Raw genomic sequence first — 15,838 nt, 5'->3', positions numbered from 1 at the left:
TGTAAACCTTATAAATGAACTGTCAAAATTTGTATGGAAACTCGTTTACACATTTCTGATAAATTTATCCAGCGATTTCACTGAATAAACTTGATAAACTGAAGACAATGCAACTCTGTCGCAACTCTAGCTATGTTTTCTTAGGCAATAATCGGGATCCGCATACAAATTTTGCACGCAAATTCAACAACGATATGATCCTGATAGAGATCTGGTTCAATTATTATCCCGTCTGTTTGTTTTGTTTCACTGATAATTCGCAAAGTTTGGTAGCCGTGATAAATGGATTCATACACAACCAGCCATTCTGCCATTGTTTCTTATAATTGCTTCAAATAAATAGCCTTTATGTTATATATACATTTATTTAAATAGATATCTCGTAAATATAATTTTTTCCAATTTAGTGAGGTAGTTTCTATAATTTCTTTATACCCGTGCTAGTAGTATAAAGTTAGTGACACTGCGCTTTATAACCAAAGAAAACACGACTATTGTCGCATGTGTAAACGAAAAGAGAGTGTGGGTCGTTCATTTAACAGAGTGCATAAACTTATAAGATTATCTGCTTGATAAAGTTATCGGTTTAGATGAATACCACTACTGTCATGACAATAGCAATACATGCACACTTTTTCACTAATACATGCCAAGCCCAGTAAGAACCCTATCTGTTAACTAATGCGTTATATACGCCAAGTACTACAATAAGTTTGTGTGAGAAATTCAAAAACTTTCCATCATTTTACATAGGGCTACTGGAGAAATCTAACGCATAATCGTTTCACGTGTGAGTAGTTTCCCCTTTTTTTCACATGCAATTCGCTATTATATTATACTATATGTAGTGTAGCATGGACAATGACAACATCCGATGAGGCGGCTCTTGGGGTGTTTGAGAGAAAGATTTTGCGGAAGATTTACGGTCCTTTACGCGTTGGCGACGGCGAGTACCGCAGACGATGGAACGATGAGCTGTATGAGCTTTACAACGATATGGACATAGTGCAGCGAATTAAAATACAGCGGCTCCGCTGGCTTGGTCATGTCGTTCGAATGGACACCGACGCTCCAGCTCTGAAAGTATTCAACTCGGAACCCGCTGGTGGTAGCAGAGGAAGAGGGAGGCCCCCACTGCGATGGAAAGATCAGGTGGAGAAGGACTTGGCTTCACTTGGCTTTTCCGATTGGCGTCAGTTGGCACAGAGGAGAAACGACTGGCGTGCTTTGCTGAACTCGGCCAAAATCGCTTAGGCGGTTACAGCGCCAAAAAAGAAGAAGAAGATATGTAGTTTTCTCTTTTCAATCAAATATTATTATGCGATTAATAACGTGTTATATAACGTAAAGAATGGTATATGGATATCGCTAATATGCAAATGTGTTGGTTTTCATTGACAATTTTGTAAGTGTATTGGAGAATGCGTTAGGTCGTTCTTGCTGGGAGGCGTTTCAACTACAGGTGGTAGCAATAGAAGCCATGCTTCTTCTTATGAGCACGATTATGTCAAATGATCGCCTGTTTTGCTTTGTTTACATATCCGCGTATATACATACACATGCACGTAAACACATACCCTGCAAACAAATGCTTCCGAAATCTTTAAGAGTATCGGAAGTTTGTTCCGATTTTTTTATGAATGATTATTTTCAAGACAGTAAATCGGACATTTGACGCATGCAGACAATAATTTTGACATCTTGTGCAAGAAAGAAGAGAAATTCATAACAAAAGAACAAAAATAACACAAGAGACACTGATGTATATGTAACTTTGTTTCTTTATTATTTTGTAGTTTTTAGCTTAAATAGCTTGCGCGAAATGCGTATTAAAGACTGTCTCAGGAAAAATGTACACTTACATATTTTTCCATGAATTCATTTTGTAATAAAATTTTAATACTATTTATTGTCAAATAGATATGTGCTTAATTTTAATTCTCGAAAAAACCCATATCTTTAAGGTTTAAGTTATTTTTGATAAAAATTGCGAACTTTTTTTAACACCTTGCTTTAAATTTATTACTGTACTTTCGTCTACATTTTTGTTCTAATTTTTCCATATATTTTTGAAATCGTTAGTATTTTTAGGAATTTTATTTGTTTTTCTACGGCTTTTCTTCATAAGAGCCCAATATTTCTCGATCGGCCGAAGTTCGGGACAGTTAGGTGGATTAGCCTCTTCGGTACAACTGTTACCCCATTTTCTTGATACCAGTCCATCGTTCTCCTTGAGTAATGACTTGTTGCTGAATCAGGCCAAAACAAAACAGAACCTTGGTGCTTGCAATAAATGCGATTCCAAGCATTCCACTATATAAACGTTTGAGTTAATTGTGCCCTGCGTCACAAATTTCGAACTTCTAAGGCCACAGCTGCAAATCGCCTGCTTGGGAAATTTACCAATCTTCTGAGTTGAAAATTTCTTGTTAACGTTGCCCTTTTTAAATGCAGTGTAAAATCCTCTACCGGGTATTTGAGAAAAGTCAGCTTTACAGAAAGTTTCGTCATCCATTACTAAGCAATCAAATTTAGTGAGAAATTGCTCATAGAGTGTTCGGGCACGCTTTTTAGCCAGTTTTTCCTTCTCTTCTGATCGATCGGGTACTGTCTGAACCTTGCAGCTTTTTAATTTCAAGTTTGGTTTTACTCTTTGCACGGTTGATTTGGAGGTTCCAACAGTTTTCGCCATATCTCGAATAGAGTTGTTTGGTTTTCTTGACCTCTTGCGCCAACTTCTTGTTAGCGGGAGCTTTTTTTCTTCCCGAACCAGGCTTTCGTTGAGTACACAATCCATTTTTGTATGCCGAAATAACGCGTTTTACGGCACTAACGGACGAGTGCACCTCTTTTGCTAACTTTTCGTACCTCACAAATTTATTTTCTAGATATTTGGAAAGAATAAAACTCCGATTTTTTTGTTGTTTTGGCGAGATTTTCGGACGGGACGAACTAGTAAATATTTTGAATAAAGTCCTAATTTTGACAGATTTTTAAATGTAGGATAAATATTTTTTTCTTAATATCAATGCTTACTAAGGCCAAAAAAATGTGTACAAGAAAGGTCGTTTTTTCTGGGACAGTCTTTATAATATAATGTTCCCGTCCGATATTTGCTCAAAATGAATTGTCATAACTATTGTACAATTCGTAGCGAACACTTTTTGCAACTCACTCCACTTCATCAGTGAAACAGTCTCCCCGTCGGTACCGCCACTGTCTACGCCAGCTGGAGTAAAGCTCTACCCAGAACTACAGCGGACGACGGTAAAGCGGTCGGCGGTAAGTGAACATTTGTTTCATTAAAATATTTTTATTTGTTTGGCACGTGCGTTGTGCATATTTTCTGAAAGTAAAAATGGTTAATAGCATTTGCAAACTTGTGAAAGTAATAAAAATTATTACAATCACCAATGTGCCGCCCCCGCTGGGCGGTAAAAATAGAAATAAATTTAAATCAACCGAAAAACGTTGGCGGTAAAAATGCTGCCGTCGCAATTATGTGCTAATCCATATGTCTTCCTGAGTTTTAATTTTGACAGCGGTTAACCGTGGACCGCTCTACTGTCGTCGGCTGTAATTCTGGGAAGAGCTTAACAAGTTGCACTCAGTGTTGCCGTTTTGATGCATATGTATCCAATTGGATACATTTTCGCCTTAAATTTTGAGGGATACTTCGTTTTTTTCCTCAGTGCAAGTTTGGATACCTTTTCCCATAAGTATTTGTAAGTTGAAGGAAATTTTTTTTATTTATGTACGAGCTATTATAACATTTTTAACAGCTGGCTGCTCATCCTCCAAGCAAGAAATTTTCACTTATTCTTTTCACTTTGAAAAATTAAATTTTTAGCTACATAAACGTGCATTTAAAAACACCAAGTACTTTGCAAATTTTAAAAAGTTTTCCGACCTGTAGTTAACTGTAACATCGAGAAATCAGCTTTTTCATCCCGAGCAACCCTTCTCTTAGCAGTCAAGGGAAATTGACAACCATGCCGGAGACTAATTTTCAACTATAACTTGACTGCACTAAAAACAAGTTATAACTTCCAAATTTTCAGTTATATGTCGTTAAGCGAGAATTCAAACAAGCTGGAAATAGACATTTTTCTTGAAGGCGGAATTTACAGACAAATACAAGTTTTTGAGAATTTTTTCAATTTCATAGATAGCTTCCAATCCAACAGTTTGATTGAAAAATATTGTAACCATAATAGCAGCAAATAACAGTTTACTGACCTAAATGTAACAGGTCAAAATTAGTTTAAATTAGTATTATTTTGATAGACTAGGAAACTTTATTGCATGTATTATTTGTGGGAATCTAATCGTAGTAATAAACATCGAACATGCGAAAACTTTGGCCCGTACCCAGCAAACACAGTTTCAAACGTTTGAGAAAAATGTATTTCTCAATTTGATATCAAATTTTTTTCTCAAATGATTCTCAAATTGAAAACGAGGTTTAAATTTTACGTTTGAAATTCATTTGAAGTTGACTTGAAGAAAGATGTCAAGTATCAAACGTTATAAAAATGCGCAGTTAAATCAAAAACTGTAGGAATAAAATTAAGATCAATTGAAAAAAAACAATGAATAGAAAAAATTTCAAAGAGAAAGCCCACAGATAGTGGATTTGATGTTTGCGCGGATTGAAAAACCTGCAGGCCTTCAAGACGAATTTATTATAAATTATTTTATCTTAATTGCTTCTTTTGTTATGTACATACATATGTACATCGCGAAGAAAACATAAATATGAAATATACATTTCCTATTATAAATTTTATTTCCACATTTGAAGGTCATTTGATAAATAACTTTTGAAATTGATTTGACAATTAACCATATTCTCAAATAGAGATGAAACTCCCCTTTTTATTGGGAAAGCTGTAATTTTCAAATCAATATCAAATCATTTTCAAACGTTTGACATTTGATAAAGGCTCTGATTTCAAATCATTCTCAAATGTATATCAAACCTAATTGTTTGGGGGGTAGTTGTAGTCAGTATTTTCCCATTCTTAGAAACAGATCTGGGAAACAAATGCCTGTAGTTATAGTCAAAATTAAGTCGACACTAAAGTTAGTTGCAGTTTTTTTTGACAGATATCCCATTGACACTTATGTATGTCAGAAAGTTGCAATTAACTTTAGAGTCGATTCAATTTTTACTATAACTACGGGCCTTTGTTTCCCAAATCCGTGTCTTAGGATGGGAAATTACTGACGACATGTTAATAAGTTTGTTATGGGGCCGAGTTTGTTTTCCATAGATGCGGTGTGTAAATGCAAATGTCAGCTCTTTTCGGTATATGCATTTGGATACAGTTTTAGATTTTTTATGGATACTTTAAAGGCTAAGGCAGTGGCAACACTGCTTGCACTTGCTAAGCAGTATACTCGTTCTCTACAGTCCGCTTAGCCCCACTCACGGTGTAACGGGATATCACCAACTTGCTCAGCTACACCTTTATGTATGCTCCCACTCCATGCAAGGGACGGTTAAGCTTGCATTATTCTGGAAGCTGACGAGGAAGTTCAGTACAAATCAAACGGCGTCCAGAAACACCACGGACGGTGGTGCACACATCTTGTTCTTATACTTTATGAACTATACATATAAAATTGTACTCAATAAATATTATCTTATTAACGACAAAAGAACGATAATTTTTCTGAAGGACAGTTCAAAGGGACCCCGTTACTATAGTATTCGTCAATACTACACATTTTATGGTGGCCCATGAGGAAAACCTCCTTCCTTCAAAAAGAAGAAACTAACACAATACAAATATGTATACTTTGCAAACGAGAACCACTTTGATCGCTGTTTGCAGATTCAAAAGCATCGTTGCAGTTCGAAATCAGCATAACCCACTTGTGCGATGTCAGCGTATGCAGTTTACTTAACTGGGCGCGCTGCCGTCACCGGTCGCTGTCCGCAGCAAGCGTAATTCACTTGGCCGCCGTTAGCGTATGTACTTTCCGACGCGCTGCAGTCAACGTTTTAACCTCTGCCAGCATTGTACACATGTTTAACGGCTCTACCTTCTGTGGCTCAATTCATCGTTGGATTTTTTCTTGCGCTTTATTTTTTTTCGCTCAACTCCAATTTGCCACAAAGGAATATTTACGCTCATCAACTCGTCATAACACTTTGAGTCAACTTTAGTGGTTAAATCATCATCGGATTTATTTTTTCCGCTCAACTCTGATACGCCGCAAAGGAACATTTACACTCATCAACTACATAAACTTAAACGTAAGTTCTAAAATCTCAGTTACGTGATATATATATACACATATATATTAACAAATAAAAATATGGGTGTTACAGCATTAATAAGCTGCAGGTAAATCAAATACTCGTCAACTTTAAGAAGGGTTCAGTTGGGCGAAAAACTAAAACCTATTTTCAGCAACAATTAAGGCGAGTTGATGAGCTCAATGAGGAATTTCATTCCACACACAAATCTATTGTCTGTTCTGACATTAAGTTGGACGACGAATACCTCACCGCTGATCTTGCCTCCCAGTTCTAAGAACTTCATTTGGAACTTTTCTGTCTGCTAACACAGCGTCATGATGAAAAACACAGCGTCATCCGAAAAAGAGGAGACTAAGATCGGCACGTAGCCAACTAGTTCGCAGGTTCGATTTGTCGCTTCAACGCAATTCCCGCGGTTACCAGTACCATCGTTTTCTGGCAAGTTTACCCACTGGGCCAGCTTCCACGATTCTTTCAATCGATTGATTCATAATAACATTGAATTAAATCCCATCCAAAAGTTTCATTACTTGAAGCAGGCTTTGCTACTTGAGCGTGATCTTGACATACAACAAATGCTTCTGACAGAAGCGAATTATACCACTGCATGGTACCTGTTAGTAAAACGTTTTAATAATCCGCAAATAATATTTTCTCATCATATGAACACGCTGTAAAACTTACCAGTTCTTGTTAAAGAAAAATCTGACGACATCCAAACCCTGCTTAATGTGGCGAATGTATGTGTTAATGAATTTAAACGCCTTAAGCTTCCAATTGAGAATGCGAACATTGGATTTCCCATTACTTAACCACAAAATTACCAACTGAAACCCACTCAGCATGGGAGTCGCCTTTAATGCAACGTCTTCACGTATGTTGTCTAACGATATTAAAAATCGTCATCTTCACAAATCAAAATAAGCTGCGCGACCGACACATAATGTCAAAGCACACCATGCAGCCACTAAAGTCCATCCATTTTATCAAGATTGCTGTGGACTTTGTGGCCAAGCACATATACTACGTCGTTGCCCAATGTTTATTTCCAAAGATTGTTTTGAAAGAAAAGGTATTGTTGACAAGGCCAAGCTGTGTCTAAATTGTTTGAGCAAGTCTCATGCATTGCCGCAATGCACAAGCAGTAAAAACTGCATCCAATGTGGTCAACGTCACCACACGCTGTTACACTTCCCACGGACTTCAGAAACCAATACGGCTGCGCTGCCACTAGCTCAACACACCTCCTCTTCTTTCAATTCAAGTAACCCCATCAAATTCCTACGCTATGTCCACATCAACCTTTCATCTAAGGCATGTAACAAAAGCACATGCTACATTATCAGCAAATTCTGCACATTTTGGTCTACGAACATCCGCGGTTAACTCACCCAGACAGGTTCTGTTGGCCAAAGCTTTAGTATCACTACGTAACGAAGCAACAAACCAATCTTCAACGTTTTATGCTCTTATAGACCAAGGTTCAGAAGCAACACTGATTTCCGAAAATGAGGTTCAACGTTTAGGCCTTGCACGTCATCCTATTGCTGCAAGCATCTGTGGAGTGGGTCCAAGTGCGCTAAGCTAGTCAAAGTTTTTGGTAAGTTGCACTCTTCATTCTTGCCACGAAAAAACCTTTGCCGCTCATATTGAAAGCGCGTATGTGTTGAAGCAACTGACAACCGAGTTGCCAAGTAGGCGCAGCGTGCCACAACAATTGTCTCATCTTCAGTGTCTTACTGCAGCAGACCCATTATACTATCAGCCGAAGAAAATCGACCTGATTATTGGTGCTGACATGGTCATAGCTCAAAAAACACATCTTGGATGGCTTTTGTTGGGTCGAATCGATTCTCCACCATCGTCGACTATCACGGTTCGCTGCCATCACGCTAACCTTGAACTAGAGGCCCTTGTTCAGAAGTTCTACGAAAGCGAACAAGTGCGTACGGAAACACCAATGTCTGAGCAAGACAAGTGGTGTGGAAGACAAGGCCATGGAAAATATTTTGTTCGGCTTCCGTTAGAATCAATTGACGAACCTAATTAAACGTTAGGGGAATCCAAGCAAATTGCACTTAACCGGTTTTTACACCTGGAGCGTAAATTTCAGCACGACGAAACCCTACATGTTCAATACATGGAGGGTATAGACGATTATTTTCACCTCAATCAAATTGTTACGGCAAAAACGAGTGAGGTAGTAAAGAAAGATATATCCAACACTAAGGTGCGCATTGTGTATGAGGCTTCTTCAAAAACATCAAATGGCCGTTCCTTAAACGATATGTTGTGCACCGACCCACCATTGCAAAATACAAAAAATTTACCGATGCATTGATATGTACCAAGATGATGCGCAATATCAACGCATTATTTGGCGAAATATAGATGGAATCGTCCAAGAATACTGTCTCACCACTGTGACCTTCGGCACAGCCTCGGCTCCACACACCGCAATCAGAGTTATTCACCAGATCGCTCAAGACGAGAAGGAACGTTTCCCCCTTGCTGAAAAGATTTTGCTCAACGGTATTTATGTTGACGATGTGTTAAATGGAAGCGACACAATCTCCAGAGCCGTACAAATGCGAAATCAACTTATTTCCGCTCTACAATCAGCCGATATGGAACTCAGGAAGTGGTCAAGTAATACGCCTGAGCTTTTGCAGTCCATCCCTACAGAGTGGCGTTCATTCAGTGCTGGTTCGCAACTTAACGAAGACCAAACTGTCAAAACGCTTGATTTGCACTGGCAGCCTAATAACGATTTTCTTAATTTTTCTTTGAACTTTGCAATTTTTCATACAGCAACTAAAAGGTCTGTGCTAGGTACTACCGCGAACATATTTGATCCGCTTGGATTCTTAAATCCGATAACTATTGCTGCTAAAATTATTCTAAAAGAAATTTGGTCAACGAAGATAAATCGTCAAGACGAAAAACTTAAAGTGGGATGAAGAGCTGCGATCGTCTCTGGCCATCTCATGCCAAAATTTTGTTGCTGAGCTACCTAATATAGAAAACATCTCAATACCACACTGGGCTCATTACACACTACGACCACACTCAATGGAAATACATTCCTTCTGCGACGGATCGTTATCTGCGCATACAATACCAACCTGGTGGGATCCACACCCATCTGATCACATCTAAAGCCAAGGTAACACCCCAGAATCTAATTACGATTCCACGAGTAGAGTTATGTGGTGCAGTATTAGCTACAACCGTTGCCAAATGGGTGTAACAACACTTACAAGTACCCTGTGGTGAGATTCCGATATATTATTGAGTCGATGCAACGATCGTCATACACTGGATTGCCGGTGATATACATCGATGGAAACTCTACGTGGCGAATCGCGTAGCTAAAATTTTGTCTGTTAGCTTGCCCAGCCAATGAAGTCATGTTAAAACTCAGGATAATCCGGCCGACTGCGCGACTAGAGGTTTAACACCGACTCAACTTCAACAATTCGATCTTTGGTGGATCGGCCCTGCATGGCTACGGCAAGATAAATCGACCTGGCCTATTTCTTCCAGTAGCCCAGACGATATCGACAGCACAGCTACCGAAGAAAAACCAGCTAAAGTATTAGCGCATTCGATAATTACCGAAACTTCGTTTCTACTACGATGCTCTTCCTATATCAAATTTGTACGTATAACAGCTAGGCTGTAAAGATTTTTTATAATCTTCGCAAAACTCGCATTCAAGACCGTTATAGTACACCACTCACCACTAACGAACTTCAGCAAAATATCTTTCGAATTGTTCACATAGTACAGTGGGAATCCTTTGGGTTTGAAATTCGATGTATTAAACCTAAAATCAACATATCCACAACAATTAAACTAGTCACTAGTTTGACACCTTTTCTAGATGGAAACGAAGCTCATATGCGGTCGCTTACATCATGTGAATCTACCATATGATCAAAAGCACCCATGATTTTGTCGAGCAATCCCCACTTCACTAAACTTCTAATCCACTTTGCTCACCAAATTACATTATACGGTGGCGCGCAATTGACGAAAATTGTGGATCATTCACGCTCACTGTGAGACATCATCTCCGACATTGCATCATTTTCCTCTGGTACAAACCTTCGTTAGTCTCTCAATTGATGGGAGACCTGCCCGCAAAACGTATAAATCCACCTCAACGCGCATTTGTTGCAAGTGGAGTGGACTACACAGGTGCCACTGAAATAAAATCGTCGAAGTATAGGATGCACACCTTGTATAAAAGTTACGTAGCCATATTTATATGCCTTGCAACCAAGGCCGTGCACCTTAAAGCCGTCACTAGGTTGTCTACCGAGCATTCCTTGTGGGCTCTACAGCATTTCATCGGGCGACGTGGTCTTTGTCAAGACATTTATAGTGACTGTGGTACCAACTTCATTGGTGCAGATGGCATTCTAAAAACTAATTACCAAAAATTTCGAGCCGATTTGGAACGCGAAGTCGTCGCAAGACCTACATATTCAATGGCATTTTAATCCACTCTAACTTTGGAGGATTTTGGGAAGCCAATGTAAAATCAATTAAATACCATTTGGACCTAGCTGTCGGTGGAACCCGGTTAACATACGAACAGCTATCTACAGTGTTGGTTCGTACTGAGGCGTGCCTTAACTCTAGGCCGTTATGCCCACTTACCTCCGATCCAGATGATCTTTTGGTGCTCACACCCGGGCACTTTCTAATCGGCGATGCTTTACTGTCACCACCGGAATCGGCTTCTGAAAACAAAACGTTGTCGTTACAATATTTTGAACCAAATCTAGCAGTCTGTGAACTTGTCTTGATAAAGGATGATCGATTACCACCCAATCAATGACTATTGGTGCGTATTACGGATCTACATCCCGGATCAGACAACCTTGTTCGTGTCGTCACTGGTCGTACGCAACACGTTCTTTACAAGCGGTCGGTTTCTAAAATTTGCAGATTGCCGATACCAACTTGCAGTGAAGCCAACCTAATTCACTAACCCCATTGTTATTTTTATATAGCCACCACGGTACCTTGACTAACTCGCTGTCATCAAAAATAAACTTCGTCATAATGCTGGAGTCAGCATAGGGGCCGGCATGAACAATTTGTAGAGATGCAAGTCACTGTACTACTGTACTGTACTGTCAACGCCAGCTGGAGTAACAACTTGCACTTGCTAAGCAGTATACTCATTCTCTACAGCTACACCTTTATGTATGCTCCGACTCCTACAAGGGACGGTTAAGCTTGCATTGTCCTGGAAGCTGACGAGGAAATTCAGTACAAATCAAACGGCGGACATAGGGGTATTTGATCGATATAGGCGGTCATAAGTCTATTTTTTTAAACCTATCGTAGGAACAAAAAAAATACTACCTGCCACAGTTGAATAGTTGCGGAACAATAGGCTACCCCGAACTTATGACTCCGCTTTGACGGAGTATCTCTGTCGCAACTTGTCAGTTTGTGATAGTGCACGATTTATTTTACGACATTCATTGTGAAACAGTTGCGTTCAAAAGTGATTATTATTATTGTGGTCATTATACAATTAAAAATTGTTATGAAGTCTGAAGACACAAGTAAATCTACATTTATTTTAAATAGTTTCGATTTAGCAAAATTTAGTCTAAGCAATAATATCAGTAATCGGATATATTATATTTTTTTAGTGATTATTTTTTCATAACTGCCATACCTAAACAAAAGCGTCAGCGTTGTCTGGCTGTCAAAAAATTCTCAAGCCCATACAATTTGTATGAAGCATACCGAAACAACGCGGCGTCAACGCTGAGCGGTTGGAAAATCCGATTTTGACGGCGTTAGGTATTGAAGTTGGCTGCAGAAAAGGGCGAAACTGTCATTTTCGTGTTACACACAAACAAACCTATGCTTATTGTTGGTGTTATTTCTGCATTTGACGTAGCGTTGACGCTTTTGTCTAGGTATGGCACTTCGGCGCTAACGCTAAGGTTGCAAACAGAGTGGAAGCGAAGCCGAAGACGAATTGCTTGCGTTGCGGGCAAGCTGGCGAGTGTACATAGTGGAAGATGAATGATATGAAGATTTGTTTCTAAATAAAACCATTTTTTTAGATAAAATCAAAAGAAAATAAAGAAAAAACAGCAATTCATGAAATAATTTGTATAGGACAACTTTTGGAGAATTTCGCCACTTGTATTATGTGTTACGGTAAGACGGACAGACATTTTTCAAATATACAAGAATGCCAATTAATACGTTTGATTACATTTTGCCAAAAATTTAGCCAATTTCTTGAAAAACGCGTTTTTTCACAATTGCAAACATTTAAATAAATTGTAAACAATTCATCACAGCAAGCGATTCGTCTTTGAAAACAGTACCGCACTGTTTCAAGCTGACCGCTTGCGCAACGTCTTCATCTTCGTCTTCGTCTTTGCTTGCACTGTGATCACTTTCATATGTTTACTACTGCACTGTTTTTCGTCTTCGGCTTCGTCTTCATCTTCGTCTTCGGCTTCGCTTCCACTCTGTTTGCAACCTAAGCGTCAGAAACCGCTCCGCCCAACGCTTTTGTTTAGGTATGGCAGTTACTTTGTAAACCGTAAGCTTTTAGTTATACTTCCACACATTTCCACGTTACATTACCAGTTGCGTTCTATAGAATGGAGCTTTGATAGTATACTGGACAAAAATTAGCTTCCGATAGCTACCGATGAGCTTTTTATGACCAATAATTAAGATAGATCTGAAAAAAAAATTTCGTTTACATACATATTTTATCATTTTTAAGTATTTCCTTTACTTTAGAGTCATCAACTGGTTCCTGCTATAGAGTAGTAACTCGAAAATATATATTCAGTGAATTTTGAGAACAAAATAAAGTTTCTTCAAAATGATATATTATCATCTCACACCTTCTCCGATGAACAAATAAGAGATATAAAGCAGAAATTTTCACAACTAAAAGCACAGTTTATACAAAGGTGGATAAAAGCCCGTGGAAAAGACGAAGTTTTTTTTTAAAGTAACGTAACATGGCTACAAGGAACATTTTCAATTCCCAAAAGGTATGCCGCGATCTGGTCGTGTTGAACAGGTTACTCCTAAGCTCTGATCCACTCATTAGTAGTTTCAGGCCAAAGCCAAAAGAAGCAACCAAACCCTTTTCAAAGGAAGAAATCGATATGTTGCTTCCAGCTGAACCAACTAAGGATGACACGAAGTCTGGAGAGTCTTCAGAAGAGGAAGAAGGGTCCGATGAAGAATCTTGGCACTCATCATCATCCTAGTTTTTTACACAAATTTTGTTTTAGAATTCAATTACACATTTATTATCCATTGCGTTACAAGATAAAATTGGTTATTTCCATATTTTTTTTTGTAACTTATATCTCAAGGAAGTCCATACGCATTTTAACAACAAAAACAAATTTTTGAGCAACATTATAAAAAAAAATACTTTGTCTGTTATTCCCTTAGTTAAAGTTGAATTTCATTTTTAAACAGGTGGTAACCCTGCCACATGTTGTTTAGAAATGAAGCCTTTCAAAACCATTACAATTGAAACCCATATTGTAGTAATTCAGATAACTATATTTAAGTTTTTACCAGGTGGCAACTCGTTGCATGTACTAACATATATATAAACATCGCCGAGACGAACACGTATGTAAGTATGCGTGTTTCTACAATCGGACCACGGCAACCATAGAGTCTTTCGGTGTCAAACTTTAACCAACTTTATTTTCGTTGCTTTGGAGGAATAATTGTACGTCCTCCACTTATATTTACTTGATTTTAAACATTTACAATTTTAGACATCGTAACGCGTCTTTTCTGAACATTTTGAAATAAAATTTTCATAAAAATAATTTTGGCTGCCTAAATCGGCCAAATACCCCTATGTGCGGCGGCCAGAAACACCACGGACGGTGGTGCACCCATCTTGTACTTATACTATATCAACTATACATATAAAACTTTAATCAATAAATATCATCTTATTAACGACAAAAGAACGATAATTTTTGCGAAGGACAGTTCAAAGGGACCCCGTAATAAATATCATCTTATTAACGACAAAAGAACGATAATTTTTGTGAAGGACAGTTCAAAGGGACCCCGTTACTATAGTATTCGTCAATACCACACCACTATTGTCGGGACGCCTACGCCATGGAGACAATTATCAGCGGTTTTGACAACTAATACGCATTTCTTTATTGTCTTGACAGTATTGTCTAATGTAAACGCGCCGTAATGACACAATTTAAAATTTTTTTTAGCGACATATATGTATGTCGTAGCAGTATACTTTGAAGTGCAGTAGATATAACAATAGTGATGCGCTGAGTTTTGTGACTTTGTTAAAATAGGTGGGTTGGTTGCACGCAGTTTGCCAAACAGAATTTCTGCATAACACGGACCGTAGATGTATTGCGATTTTCACTGAAATATACAAATTTTGAGCAGCCCTGGTGTAAACCAATTAAATAATCGATAATAAATGGGCTACTAGACTCAAACTCGCCACCAACCAGCCTCATTGCGAGTGTCGTTTCGTTGGCAAGTCGTTTTACGAGAGTCGTGTCGAATGCAAGTCATTTTCAGAGAGTCGAATCGTATCGAAAATTTCACGTAATTGCCTAAAAGCGCCTTCAAATTTCTCGGTACGATATCGGATCGAAATTTTTGGATTTTACCGTAAGTTTACTGTCCACATGTATTTCAATTGGTACTTTCACATTAGTGTCGCAGACACGAAATCGGAGCGGATTCATTTCGGCATACCGCACTACAGTAATGCAGCGTTTTAGCTGCATTTAAAATGCAACATTTAGCACTTTCGAACATATTTTTTCGAAGAGCGTTCATGCTATCGCATTTAGCAAATGTACATTTACGCGAGTTCGAAACCGTATGCTTTTGACAAACGGCCGTGTTCCTGTCGCTTATTCAGATCCGTATCTATGACGATCAATTCGCACAGAGAAGATAATGTGCAAAAAACCCTACTGAAAAGGGAAACAGAAATTTTAAACAAAAAGTTCAATACAAAAACTTGAATTGTTTTAACCATACCCGAAAATTTGTTTGTGTATATTTTTATTTGTCGGTGGTCAATTGAAATATCCTCAATTAAATAGGAAAAAAACCTACAGAGTTCATCACTAATTGAGCCCGATATCTATCAGTTTCATATGGATGTTGAATTCGTGCAACTTTTCTTTTTCCAAATAATGTAAAATAATAAATGAAATCTCGATCGGCCATCACTGAAACACAGCTGGCAACTGCATACGCGAAAAAGCAATGTTGCCACATTTTCTCATTAAACCATGTTCGAATCGTGGAAATTTTGGGAGATCACAGGGTTGCTTTTAGCATTTAGATTCCTAGTGCAAAAATGGAGTTGCATTTAGGTGACGAATTTTGTGTGGATAAATGTACATTTAGAGTAGCATTTAGAGATAAATGCGCTAATGTGCTTTTACGCGTAAGCAAAAACAGCCCATAAGACTGGTCAGTAAAATCAGAAAATTAACTGCACACATTTTTTCGGCGTACAAAAACAAG

This window comes from Rhagoletis zephyria, unplaced genomic scaffold (genome assembly GCF_001687245.7).
Source record: "Rhagoletis zephyria isolate East Lansing unplaced genomic scaffold, Rhagoletis_zephyria_1.1 Rzeph_scaffold_02194, whole genome shotgun sequence".
In the NCBI taxonomy this organism is placed as follows: domain Eukaryota; kingdom Metazoa; phylum Arthropoda; class Insecta; order Diptera; family Tephritidae; genus Rhagoletis; species Rhagoletis zephyria.
This window is presented reverse-complemented; position numbering follows the sequence as displayed.